The 12878-nt window shown below is 40.0% G+C and overlaps 1 protein-coding gene across 1 annotated transcript in view; it reads right to left on the bottom strand.

Moving 5' to 3' along the window:
• Positions 1–11988, bottom strand: part of TSPAN8 (tetraspanin 8) — an 83177-nt gene extending 71189 nt beyond the window's left edge. Inside the window, exons 1-2 of the mRNA XM_025882868.2 lie at positions 11928–11988; positions 4042–4173 (exon numbers count right to left, since the gene is read on the bottom strand). The gene's annotated coding sequence lies outside the window, so the exon portion shown is untranslated. The remainder of the gene's footprint in view (positions 1–4041; positions 4174–11927) is intronic.
• Positions 11989–12878: the final 890 nt, after the last annotated feature.

Genomic DNA, 12878 nt, shown 5'->3' with positions numbered 1-12878 from the left:
ATGTTTTCTTTTTGTTGATAGATTATATTAGTATAAAAGATCTAAATAATAATTAAACTATTATGAAAGTTACTAAGAAAATCGCTATATTATAAGCTCCATAACGACTGGGTCCTTCCTTGTTTTTGATCACCTTTATCTCCAATGCCTGTCACAGTGCCTAATTACCAACAAATATTTGTTGAATGAAGAAGTCCATAAAATGAGTGAGTCATCTGCATTTTTAAACGACACTTGTAAAAGAAAGAATGAAACCATTTGCACCAATGGCATATGTATGACTGAGAAAAGAAGGATGGCTCTACTCAAAAGATCAAGTAGAAAGATCCCCAAAGATGTTCACTCACAGCATTTCGAAATCAGCTCTATTCTGCCTGGTGAGATATGTGGCCCAACCAGACCTAATGAGCCCCCACATTCTGAATTGGAAGGGAGAGAAACTAGCCAGTGCAAATATGCTTTCAACTCTAAGATAGGACTCTGTGAGTTGGATTAGGAGGAAAGGGAGAGGGAGTAGTTGCCAAAATGTTAATGTCCCAAGCACCTGGCCCTTAATTTACTGACCAGAATGGCCCATGACAAAGTTCCCAGATGTTTTGTGCTCCAGGTGAGTAGCTTTCCTCAAAGCAAATTTGATTAATATTTCTATCCACAGCTCCCCTCTCAAGTCCAGGCTTTGTTACCCGGTCTGGCATAGAAAGCAGTGCTTGAGTTCTAAATCAGGTAGTAAAAATATGAGATGCCATTCACTCTTGATTTTGCTGTCCCATTTTCCTGCAACAATAAGGTCCACAGTTGAAAGAATTTTCACTATGTCAAAGGATGCCTTTGAATCAGCCTTGTTTACTAAACTCTTCCCTGAGGAAATTGGGATAGACTCATCATTCCAATATGAACATCTTTATACAAAGTCTGTTTTCCAGATATCTTGAACCTTCCCCTAGCCTTGCTTATATAAAGTGTGAATGTTCCATGTTAATGTAAAGTACTCCCACACTCCAAACATGGAGTAACTCAAGACCCTGACAAATTTGTATGTTATCCAAAATATGTTTGCAGATTTTTCCCTCTTGTCTATAAAATGGCATTAAAGGAAATGTCTCGCTCCATAAATATAACTGTCAAGTGTTTAAATGACTTACACTTCATCATCATCATCACCAAAATCATAAACTGCCTATTTTTTGTCCAGGGCTGGGATTGTAGTATACTCGGCATATTCAACAGATATTTGAGTAACACACTGAGAAGATGCAGCCACTAGGTTTTTATCAACCTTCCCTAAAGGGACCAACATCTAGTTATTTCCAGATATAATTTCTATATTAGAAGTGTGAAGGCTAATTTTATGTGTCAACTTGACTGGGCCATGGGATACCCAGATATTTGGGCAAATATTATTTGTTGTTTCTATGGGGGTGTTTTTGGGCGAGATTAACATTTAAATTGGTAGACTGAGCAAAGCAGATTGCTCTTCATAATGTGAGTGGGCCTCATCCAATCAGCTGATGGCCTGAATAGAACAAAATATCTGACTCTCCACCGAGTAAGAAAGGATTCATCCTGCCTGAAGGCCTTCATACTGATACCTTGGCTTTTTCCTGCCTTGAAGTTGAACTTAAATATTTGCTTTTCCTGAGTCTTGAGTCAACCAGCCTTCAGACTGGAAGTACACCATCCATTTCTTCTCTTGGTCTCCAGCTTCACCAGTTCACCCTACAGATCTTGAAAATTACCAACCTCCATAATCACATGAGCCAATTCCTTATAATAAATCTCTTTATATACACATCCTATTGGTTCTGCTTCTCTCAAGAATCCTGACTAAAACGATACATAAGATTTAACATACCATTCAACACATAAGATTCTATTCACTAATAGAGGACTCCAGAAAGAAGGCAGAGACTTTCTCTCTACCCAGATAACAATTGCATTGGCAGAATCTCTCTGATGTAACTATTTTGGAACTCTGGAGTCTATTGAAGGCTTGCAGTTTCCACTTGGATGGTAAATTGCAGTTAATTTTAGTCAATTTCAGTTCTTAGCATAGTAACTAACCCTCCTCCACCCTCGGTCCTATGGCAGGCAGCTCTGCCAGTGTTCCTGGAGCAGCCTGATCGAACTTTGCTGCAGCCAGGCTAAGCAAAAAGGATGCTGTCCTCTAAACATTGGAAATCTGTGCTCAGCTCACTGATTGCTGCTTCTGATCACAGAGGTACAGACAAAGAGGTGGGTGGCCATTGTTGTTGCAAGCCCCTCCCCTGCCAGCTAAAGTGACTTCTAGGGGATTTAAAGAACCAGGCCTTCACTTTTCACTTTTTCTCCTTTCAGGAGCCAGACATTAAAGTCTAGGACTTTCGGGGTGCCTGGTTGGTTCAGTTGTTAAGCATCTGCCTTCGGCTCAGGTCATGGTCCCAGGGTCCTGGGATCAAGCCCCGAATCAGGCTCCCTGCTCGGCGGGAAGCCTGCTTCTCCCTCTCCCACTCCCCCTGCTTGTGTTCCCTCTCTCGCTGTGTCTCTTTCTGTGAAATAAATAAATAAATCTTTAAAAAAAATAAAATAAAATAAATAAAGTCTAGGACATTCAAAAACACCTGCATATTTGGAGAAAATTAGAAAGTGACTGCACATGCTCAGGAAAAAGCTCAGAAAAACTTTAGAAGACCTTAGGTTTACACCTCAGTTTGATCCTCATCATATAGACACGCTACAACAATCAAAAACAAACAAACTAAGAAAAAACAAAGACAATACTAAAACCCTGGGGAAGAGTGAGGATTTGATTTCCAGAGTTACCCAGTATGTCCACTGTACAACAAAAAAGCACAAAGCTTACAAAAAATAGGAAAGTGTGGCTCATTTAAAGGAAAAAAATAAATCAATAAATCAACAGACACTCTCCCTATAGACTTAATAGCAGGTCTCCTAGACAAAGACTTTAAAGCTCCTATCTTCAAAATGCTCAAAGAACTAGAAAAAGATGGGGAGAAAGTCAAGAAAATGATACGTGAACAAAGTGGAAATATCAATTGATATAAAGTCTAAAAAGAACCAAAAAAAAAAAAAGTCTGAAGCTGAAAAGTACAATAACTGAAGTGAGAAAAAAAAGTACAATAACTGAAGTGAGAAAAAAAAGGGATTCAAAGGCAGATCTGAACAGGCAGAAGAAAGTATCAGTGAATCTGAAGATAGAACAATGGAAATTATCAAGTATGAGGAACAGAAAGAAAAAAGATTGAAGGAAAGCAAACAGAGCTTAAGAGACCTATGGAACACCATAAAACTAATCCAGTAGAACTAAGATGTGCAAAGAAAATGTAGCATCTTTAGTTTCTTATCCTTATAAATTTAGTCTCTTCCAGATTGTGTCTGGTAAATGCTCAGTCCTTAAAGCTTTCTCCTTCTCTCTTGCTCCTACAGACTATGTCATCTTAGGGTACACAGTTACTAATGTGACTTCATGGCAGCAGGGGGTAGGGAATGGGACATCTTGGATCCCATTCACCATCTGAGTTCTTGCTGGTTCCTCCTGTAAGGTTGCTGTCTAGTGCCTGAACTGATACCTGCTAAGGTGAAAATGAACCTGTCTGTCTTTGGGGCATTGTACTGGCATTCACTATTGAAGTCAGTAACAGTAGCCAATTATCTCTGGTCTTGAACTCTTTCAGATCCCCCATTATGCTCTTTGTCCAGTCCCCCCAGTCTTCCACACAATCTGGTCCCACCCCTTTATTTCTCTGACTTCTTTTCTGTCATTCTTCCCCTTGCCTACCCTTCCCCAACCACATTGACCTTCTCTCTGTTCCTTGAACACACCTGGCATGTTCCTATCTCAGGGTCTTTATACTGCCAGTCTCTCTGTCTGGGATCATGGTTTGTTCCTTCACTATATTTGAGACTTTGCTCTGATGTCACCTTCCGTATAATATATTCCTTGACCATCTTACTTAAAACTAAACACCACTCCTGAGCTCCCACACTCCCTTGTTTATTTCCATGACAATTATCACCATCCAACATATCATATGATTTACTTACTTTTATTGTCTGTCTGCCTCCTTAAGAACATAGGCTCACTGGAAAGACTAGGGCTGGCAAATGGTGTAGAGAACTCAGAATTAATGTGGTCCTTGCTCCATGATCATGAGATTCAATGAAGTGCATCAATCCCTTGAGAAAAATTAAGCAATAAATGGTGGAAATGGTGGAATAAACAATAAGATTTTGTGTGGGATTGAATCAGTAACATGCTTCCCCCACCCATTCCTGTCCTTCACTTTTCAGATTTCTGTATTTTCCTCATCTCAGTCTCTACTGGCTTTCATTTTTAAACTCCAAAGGTACTAACATGTTTAAAAATGTCTTAATTTTTGTCAAAAATTTATTGAGGGCCTACTTAAATTTTTGTATTAGTGAAGGGAAACACTGGCTGCTGTAACTAAAACATTTTAACCAAATAGAACTTATTCTTCACTCAAACTATCAACCCAATGTGTTATATGCAGCTGGCTGGTGGGTTTTCCATAAGAGGGGTTTTTAAGGGCCCAGGCATCTCCCAGGTTATGGCTCCACATGCCTTATCAATTGCTCAGCAACCAGGCAGGAGAGGAAACGGGGTGAAATAGATATCAGCTGCTTAACTACCTTGATGGCACACATCACTCCTGCTCACATACCATTGGTCCGAACTAGATCATGGTATATAACTGGATGCAAAGAGCCATGGAAACTGTAGTTTCTGCTTGGGCAACTGTTTCCCTGTGCTGATTCTATGCCATGGAAGGAAAAGCACAGATCTTGTTTCCCACTTAGCTGTTTCTACCATATATGTCGTATGGTGTGCAGGCATTCTCACATACATTTACTTCATTAATTCCTTCAACATCTTTATCAGGTATTAATATCATTTCCATTACACAGAGGAGGAAACACACTCAGAGCTAAGAACTGACCTCTCAAGGCTTTGGGATGTGACTTCAGTCATGGAGATTTGCATTTTTAACACAGGCTTTCTTGAGATATAATTTACATACTATACCATTCACCAATTTAAAATATACACGTCAGTGGTTTTTAGTACATTCACAGAGTTGTGCAACCATCACCATGGTCAATTTTGGAACATTTTATCACTCCCCCAAAAAAATGTGTGCTCAGGAGCACCTGGGTGGCACAGTTGGTTAAGCGTCCAACTCTTGGTTTGGGCTCAGGTCATGATTTTGGGGTCATGAAGTCGAACCCCGCATCAGGCTCCATGCTCAGTGTGGAGCCTGCTTAAGACTTTCTCTCCCTCTCCTTCTGCCCCTCCTCCCCACTCTCCCTCTCTCTCTCAAATAAATAAATAAATCTTTTTTTAAAGTAAAATAAAAAGAAATTTAAAAAGAAATGTGCACTCATTAGCATCTCCTTCTCATTTCCTCTTTAGCCCCTTTCAGCCCTAAGCAACCACTAAACTACTTCCTTTCTCTATAGATTTGCCTTTTCTGGACATGTACTATATTTTGGCTAATTGAACGGTATGGAGTCATACTATGTAGGGCCTTTCACTTAGCATAATGTTTCCAAGGTTCACCCATATTGTAGCAGGCATCAGTATTTTACTTCTTTGGATAGCCCAACAATATTCCATTGTATGGATATACCACAAATTTGTTTATCCATTCATCAAGTGATAGACAATTGGACAGTTTCCATTTCTGCTTATTATGAATAATGCTGCTGTAAACATTTGTGAACCAGCTTTTATGTGAACACATGTTTTTATTTTTCTCAGGTATATACTTAGAAATGAAACTGCTGGGTCATATGGTAACCTATGTGTTATCTTTTTTTTTAAGAACTGCCAGGCTGTTTTCTAAAGTGGCTACACCATTTGACAATCTTATCAGTGTAGAGTCAGTGTTCTAATTTCTCTACATCCTTCCCAACACTTATTTATCTTTTTTATTATAGTGGGGTTTGCATTTTGAAGGATGACTATTTCTGTCAACTTCAAGAATTATGAATTATGGCTCAATTCCTCCAGTAAGAAGCTAAGTAAGAACAAAGAGGCATAAGAAAAATTTTAAAGGATTTGTCTTCCGTGCTTTTTCTCCCAGGTATATCTTCCCTTAATCTGCCATTTGGATGCCCAGAAACCTGAAGCTGTGTTGTGGGATTCCATGAATGCTTGCCCTCCTTGGGTTTACCCAAAAAGTTCCAGACTTTTTCTAATCACTCCTTTCTTGACACTCACAATAAATAATTGGATGCAGGAAGTTTTTAGTCTTTTGTTTTAACCCATCTATTTAGATCCTGTTGACTTTCAGTACTGAGAATCTTTTAACTTCTGTGTTTAGAAGTAGATCCTGTTGACTTTCAGTACTGAGAATCTTTTAACTTCTGTGCGTTTAGGAGTAGAAACCTTTACATCAAAATTATGCTTACATGGATGAATGATCATTCATTAGGAAAGTATGGTTTAGAGCTAATTTCTATTAAGCTACTTTAATTCCTTGATAAAATTAGTATTCCAAGGCATTAAGACATTTCTAAGTTTTTTCCCTTTTGATTTTTAATTTACTGAAATTCTTTTCATTGGAATCAGTTATTTTCCACATAAGGTTTAAATGAAAATGTTATTCAACATGGTTTTTTTTTCCCCTTGCTGTTCATATCAAATTTTTCTTGATTATAGTTTCTGCAATTGCATGAGTTCTTTTATGGTCATTACTTGTACCAAGTCCAATTGTCTCAGGTCAAATTACTTACACCCAAACTTAGTCAAAAAATTGGATTCTTACCTCAATTTTTAGGCAATAATAAGTTTCAACATGTGCCAATTTAGCTGTTGGCAATTTTATTTAGTGTTGGTTACTTTTGCCAAGTCTAATTTTTCTCTGTTCAATATTTGCATGTTTCAATGTGAGCATCAAGGCATGATTTGTCATCAGATTTCATCTCTAACAAATTTTACCATGTGCAGTTTCAATTGTCCTTTGTTTTGTGCTGATCATTCCTAACAGTAATATTTAGTATGAACTGGATAAAGGACTGATATTTTGGATTTTTTTTAGCTAATACATGAGAAAACTGTAAGAAGGTTCCCTTCAAAGCTATGTCAAAGTTATTCTGCTGTCTGGAGTTTCTCTGTATTACGACCTAATAATTCTTTAATGTATTTCCAATCAATTTGTGTATTCTGTACCAACCACCCATGCTGATGGCACAGCAATAGCAAATGAAGGGATCAGAATATCATTGGGTTTAAATGTTCCTGTGTCATGATATTCTAGGGGTTAAAATAATCCAGTGTCACAAAATTAATCTGTTCAATATGCTCTATATCTGATTCATCATTGGAATCAGCTGGGGAACTTCTTTAAACATACAGATTCCTAACCTATCTCTTCCCATCCCTGCCTGTCCCTGAAGCAAATGATCACTTCACAGATCTGGGATAGTCTCCCAGTATCTGCAATTTTTTAAAAAGTTCCTTTAGTGATTCTTATGGCTATCCACAAAGGTTTGGCTGTCTTCTGGGCTAAGCCATACCCAGAAAAGGGATATCCATATGGGTCATGCATATGTCACAATACTTCCATAACTTAAACTTACCAAAAAAGAGAAATAGGACATTAGGGTGGGGGGAAAGGAGACTGCTGGTGGCTAAGGAAGAATGGATGGGTGCACCAACCAGAAGGGCGCAGCAAAGATGTAAGAGGTGAGCAGGTAGTGGTCATCAATGTGGAGGTCGAGATAAGGAGGTGGGAGCAAAGCAGCACAGTTCAGAATCTCTGTGCTCAAACTGGAGGCACTAGGGGGTCTTTCCTTTTTCACAGCCCTTGTTCTACGTTGACTGGTGCAGGGTAGACTTTTAAGGCTGGAAAAGATGGTTCCTTGCTCTGTAACTAAATCATCAGGTCACCTGATACAGCAGATAAAAATTTCAGTCTACAATTCAAAATTGGAAAAACAATAGAAATTTATTTTCTGTGATTCAAGTTATTTTCTATTTTTGAGATGCCCATTCCCTATAGAAAGAAAAATAAGTTCCATCAGTTCAAAGTTGGCCCTAAAGTGGGTCTGAAGTAGGATGGCAGGACGGTGATTTTAGTGCCAATGTGTTTTGAAGGGAAACCTGTTATGGCACCTGCAGAGGCAGATGGACCCCCACTCAGAGTTTGATTTGGATGTTGCTATTGACGCCATCACACATATACCAAACAGGTAGGCAAAAACTTATTATTTACATAACTGAGATGTCTGGGAGGGAAGGGAAGGCCTCTCAAGCAAGTCCAAAATGGAAAAGCAAGGAAAGGAGACTGGTGTAGGTTTTTAACTGTGTTGAGGGGTTGGGGCTGAGGATGTGAGTCCCCCTGCAGCAGGAGCTTGTGGTTTTGCTCGTGCCAAAACGGTGAGCACTCAGGCCTAGACAAGATCAGCCTGCCCAGATGTGGTACAGAAGGGGAAGAGGAAGAGGTGAAATTTAACAGCTGTCAGCAGTCAAATATCAGAGTCCAAGTCTCCATTACAAAGTCATTTGTCTTTGATTTCACTTGTCCAAACAGAAATCCTCTGAGCAACCAGCATCTTACTGATATATGGTCTTTAATAATAATTGTTATTATAGCTATTTTTGTTGATTAGTTACAAAGTCCCAAGAACTGCCCTGTTTTACATGTATATTTCATTTAACCCTGACTGCAATCCTAGGACACAGGTACTATTATTATCCCACTTTACAGGTGAGGAAAGTGAGGCACAGGGTTAATGGCATCTGCCTCTCTCTGGAAAGAGTCAGAGCCAGGATTCCAACTCAGATTGTCTGGTTCTATACCTCTATTTCCTGTCCTCCCGGTTCTTCTCATCCTACCATGGCATGATATAACCGAGCTGCTTTGGTGCATGGGAAGTTCTACAAGCCTGTCCCTACTTCTAGAGCTTGCTGCTCCCATGTGACTCTAATCCCGAAAGCAGGGCTCTGAGCTCCACTCTGCAGAAATGGACCAGCCAGGATCTTGGCAGAAATCAAATGCACTTCCTAACTGGGTAATTTAAGATTTCATAAAGGAACTGTTTACAAAAATGTGAGCAGAGGTTAGGAAAAGCAACAAAGGAAGGGACAGGGGGCCATCACTACCTTACACCCAGCCAGAAAAAATGAGGGGAGGAAGTGGCTACAGGAACCAAAAAAGTGAGCAGTGCGGAGAGGGTCATCTGATAGAAACTGTGGCCTTTTGGTTAAAGAGCACAGCTAGGAAGGCGAAGGAAGAAATACCATGTTCTTCTTTTCCTCCTGTTCTCTGGATCTCTTGCCAATGTCTTCTACTGGTCAAACCCAATGAAAGAATGGAGGGGAAGGAAATTGTTCATAGTGTCCATATGGATAGTCGCCCAGTGCACCAGGTAGGATAAAGGGTGGGAAGTGGATCTGTGGGGTACGGTAGATCATGACCACTGTAGGCTTTTATCATTGCTTTTATCGTTCCTTCTTATTATACTTTTATCACTCCTCTTCCCTTCTCTTCTCTCCCCAGGCCAGGTAAATAACAAACAGACAAACAAACATATATATATATATATATATATATATATATATATATATATATATATGCTCTCTCTCTCTCCTCACTCTGCCTCCCCATTTCTTAGGAACCTAGTCAACTGCAATACTACAGTGTCTGCCATATATTGGCTTAAATACAAAAAGATTTATCTGGCTCACATAACTAATTTTATGACCCAATGAGCCATCAAAGGCCCAGAGTCTCTCCATCTTTCAGCTCTACCATCCTTGGCATTTGGGCTTTCATCTTCACTCTGGTTGTCTCATGGTTTTAAGGTGGCTGCTCCTCCTTCAAGCATCACATCTATGTAACTGTGTAATAGGCAGAAAGAAGGATAAAGGAAAAGACTCTCAGAAATGCATCATTTACACCTCATTGGCTAGATTGTGTCACATGACCACCTTGGACTACAAGAGAATATGCCCAGCAAGTGGTGTTAGTTGAGAGAATTGGAGTTCCCTTGAAAAGGGTGGAGGGGCAGTGGGTTGAGTCTGGGTGGGTCAGTCAGGTGAGAGTCTGACTCTTGGTTTCAGCTCAGGTCATGATCTCCGGGTTGTGGGGATCAAGCTCCACGTCAGGCTCTGTGCTCAGCTCAGGGCCTGCTTGAGATTCTCTCCCTCTCCCTCTGCCCCTTCCCCCATCCATGCTCTCTCACTCTCTCTCTCCCTTTCTCTCTCTCTTTCAAATAAGTAAATAAATCTTAACGGAAAGAAAAGGCTGGAAAGGAAATAGACACTGCATAGGCAGCTATCTGTGCCTGACATTCCATTTTTATCTATATCACAAATCTGCTCTGCTCTCATAACTCCTTAGGTCTTTGGAAATCAAATCCAGAAAGAGACTTACAGACTTGAGAGAATATACAGTGAAGCACATGATTGCTCAGCTAGTACAGGTTTCTCAGACCTTCTTGCAGCTAGGCGTGAACATGTGACCATCTTCTCAACAACTGAATGGGAGCAGAAGTGCTGTGTGCCCCTTGAAGTTAGGCCTTAAGACACAAGACCTTTGTTACTGTACATCTTCTTCCCCTTGCTACAGTCTAAAAGCTAGTGCCTGTGACCAGCTTCTGCTATGCTCTAAAGGATAATGGACCAACAAGATAGCACACCTCTAAATGTCCACATGGATCAGGAACAAGTCCAAATCTGGACTGTTAAATCCAGTACTGTTATAGAAAGAGAAAAGAACTTCTTTGTTCAATAAGCTACTGCCTTTTGGGTTCTCCATGTTACAGCTTCTATCCTACCTAATACAGTTTCTATCCCAAATATGATTCTCCAGGATGGTTACAATCTCATGCAGAGCTGTGCCTGGGTTTATTTGTGGTATTTTTCTAGGTTTCCCCAAATCAGTGGTTGAATTCTTGCCCTCCTCATTTACTAGTCATTACTCATTTTTCCAGGGCTCTTTCCCTTTTCCAAACACGATTCCATCCTTCCCACTCCCCCATCGAGAGTTCAAACAAGAAGGGAAGAAACTATTTTTGTGGATTAGCAGCCATTGTTTGGGCAAAGTAGATTTTGTCAAGGATGAAGATAAACAGAAATTAAAGTCATGGGCAAGAAGGGTATGGAGCAACACCTGAAGGAGACCAGTACATGAAAAGGCCACACTGGGAAATTCTCACAGTCCCTCCTCTAGGTCAGTGGGCAGACTGAGTCTCATCATTTAACCTAGTCTTGGCTCATTCAGTGCTCTAGATCTATACTGCTTGAGACAATTATAGTCTCAGATTCTTTGGTATGACTGCCATCAGCGCTTTTCTTAAAATTATACCTCTTTTCTCTGTCCTCCTAGGGAATTCTGCCTTTGTAATTCAATTTAATCATTTATCAAGTGAGTGCCTGAGGCATTTAAAATTCTAAAGAGAATATAGCAGGGCCCCTGGGTGGCTCAGTTGGTTAAGCGACTGCCTTTGGCTCTGGTCATGATCCCGGAGTCCCGGGATCGAGTCCCACATCAGGCTCCCTGCTCAGCAGGGAGTCTGCTTCTCCCTCTGACCCTCTTCCCTCTCGTGCTCTCTATCTCTCATTCTCTCTCTCTCAAATAAATAAATAAATTCTTTAAAAAAATTAAAGAGAATATAGCAAATGACTGTGGAGACAAGTACGGACATAAGAATTATGAGAAGACCTTGGACAATGCCTCTTAACCAAGATCCTACCCATCTGGAATTATCCCAGAAAAAAATCCTATCTCCACCCTGAATCTATAAAGAAGTGTAACACTTTTCATTCTCCTCATTTACCCAGGGGGGAAAAAAGAGATACTTCAATTAAAAAAAAAAAAAAGACTATAGAAAGAAACCTTAAGAATCTCATAGGTGGCTATGAAAAATAGGAGAAAGAGATGAAGAGGTATATTGTCAGTTACTCTTAGGGTGCAGGGGTCTTGAGCTGAAGATCTTGGATAGAAGGTATCAACATCTAGCAGCCTGTTGCTTGGTCCAAAAGTCCAAAAGTCTTGGAAAAGCTATCACCTTTGTGATGTCACCATCTGGAAGATTCCAAGGGATTCTCAGTTTTAGATCTCCTACTGACACAGGAGTCCATGGGGTAGAGGCATAATAACTTTTTAACTGAGAGACAGGGATCCAAGGATTGATTCCCTGGACTTTTACCACAGTATATGTAGTTAATAACACTTGATATGGTCCTTTCTAATGAAGTTTGAGAATAGTCTTATGTTCTTGTCTTTTTCTTTAATCCAAGACCCAAGTCTGAAGGTCATGCCAGAGTCCCTGTGGATTATCATTTGGAAAAGCTGCTTGGACCTGTTGATTATAAACTTGTGTATGCTGAGTTAATCCCCTACAGTATTTTGCCATGTTGGAGCATAAAAGAGAAGTTAGGATAGGGGGTGAGATCTCTAGATGCATTGGGCATCCAGTGACCCTTTCATATGGAGATTAGGGCCATGAGGATTAAGTACAAAGCCTTTGGCCTCGGCAACTGAAGTTCATTCCTCAGATAGTTTCACAAGTCTCAGTTGGTACCTCTATCACCAAAAAATAGGTGGGTATTACCAAGTAGAAAACACAAAGTCTTAAAGTTTCTTTGCTACTATCAAAGCAGTTGCTTTATGGCAATGAAAGTCCTCTAGAAGACCAAGAAATAGAAACACAATAGCAAGTACATACTCATAACCACATGAGGTGAGTGACTGAATGAAATCCATCTGTAAATAGATGTTCAAAAGATTCAAAGGTTTTTGGGTTGTGTTTATGTCCCAGCTTTACAATTTTCTCAAGACAGTAGATTTGACAGATGGGAAATGCACCAGAGATATCCTCTAAAATCTTATGGTGTCCCCACCAATGCTTAT

The sequence above is a fragment of the Callorhinus ursinus genome, unplaced genomic scaffold (genome assembly GCF_003265705.2).
Source record: "Callorhinus ursinus isolate GAN/ISIS: 27379988/994484 unplaced genomic scaffold, GSC_fseal_2.0 scaffold14, whole genome shotgun sequence".
Taxonomy (NCBI): domain Eukaryota; kingdom Metazoa; phylum Chordata; class Mammalia; order Carnivora; family Otariidae; genus Callorhinus; species Callorhinus ursinus.
The sequence above is the reverse complement of the archived record's forward strand: the minus strand, read 5'-3'. Positions and strand labels throughout refer to the sequence as shown.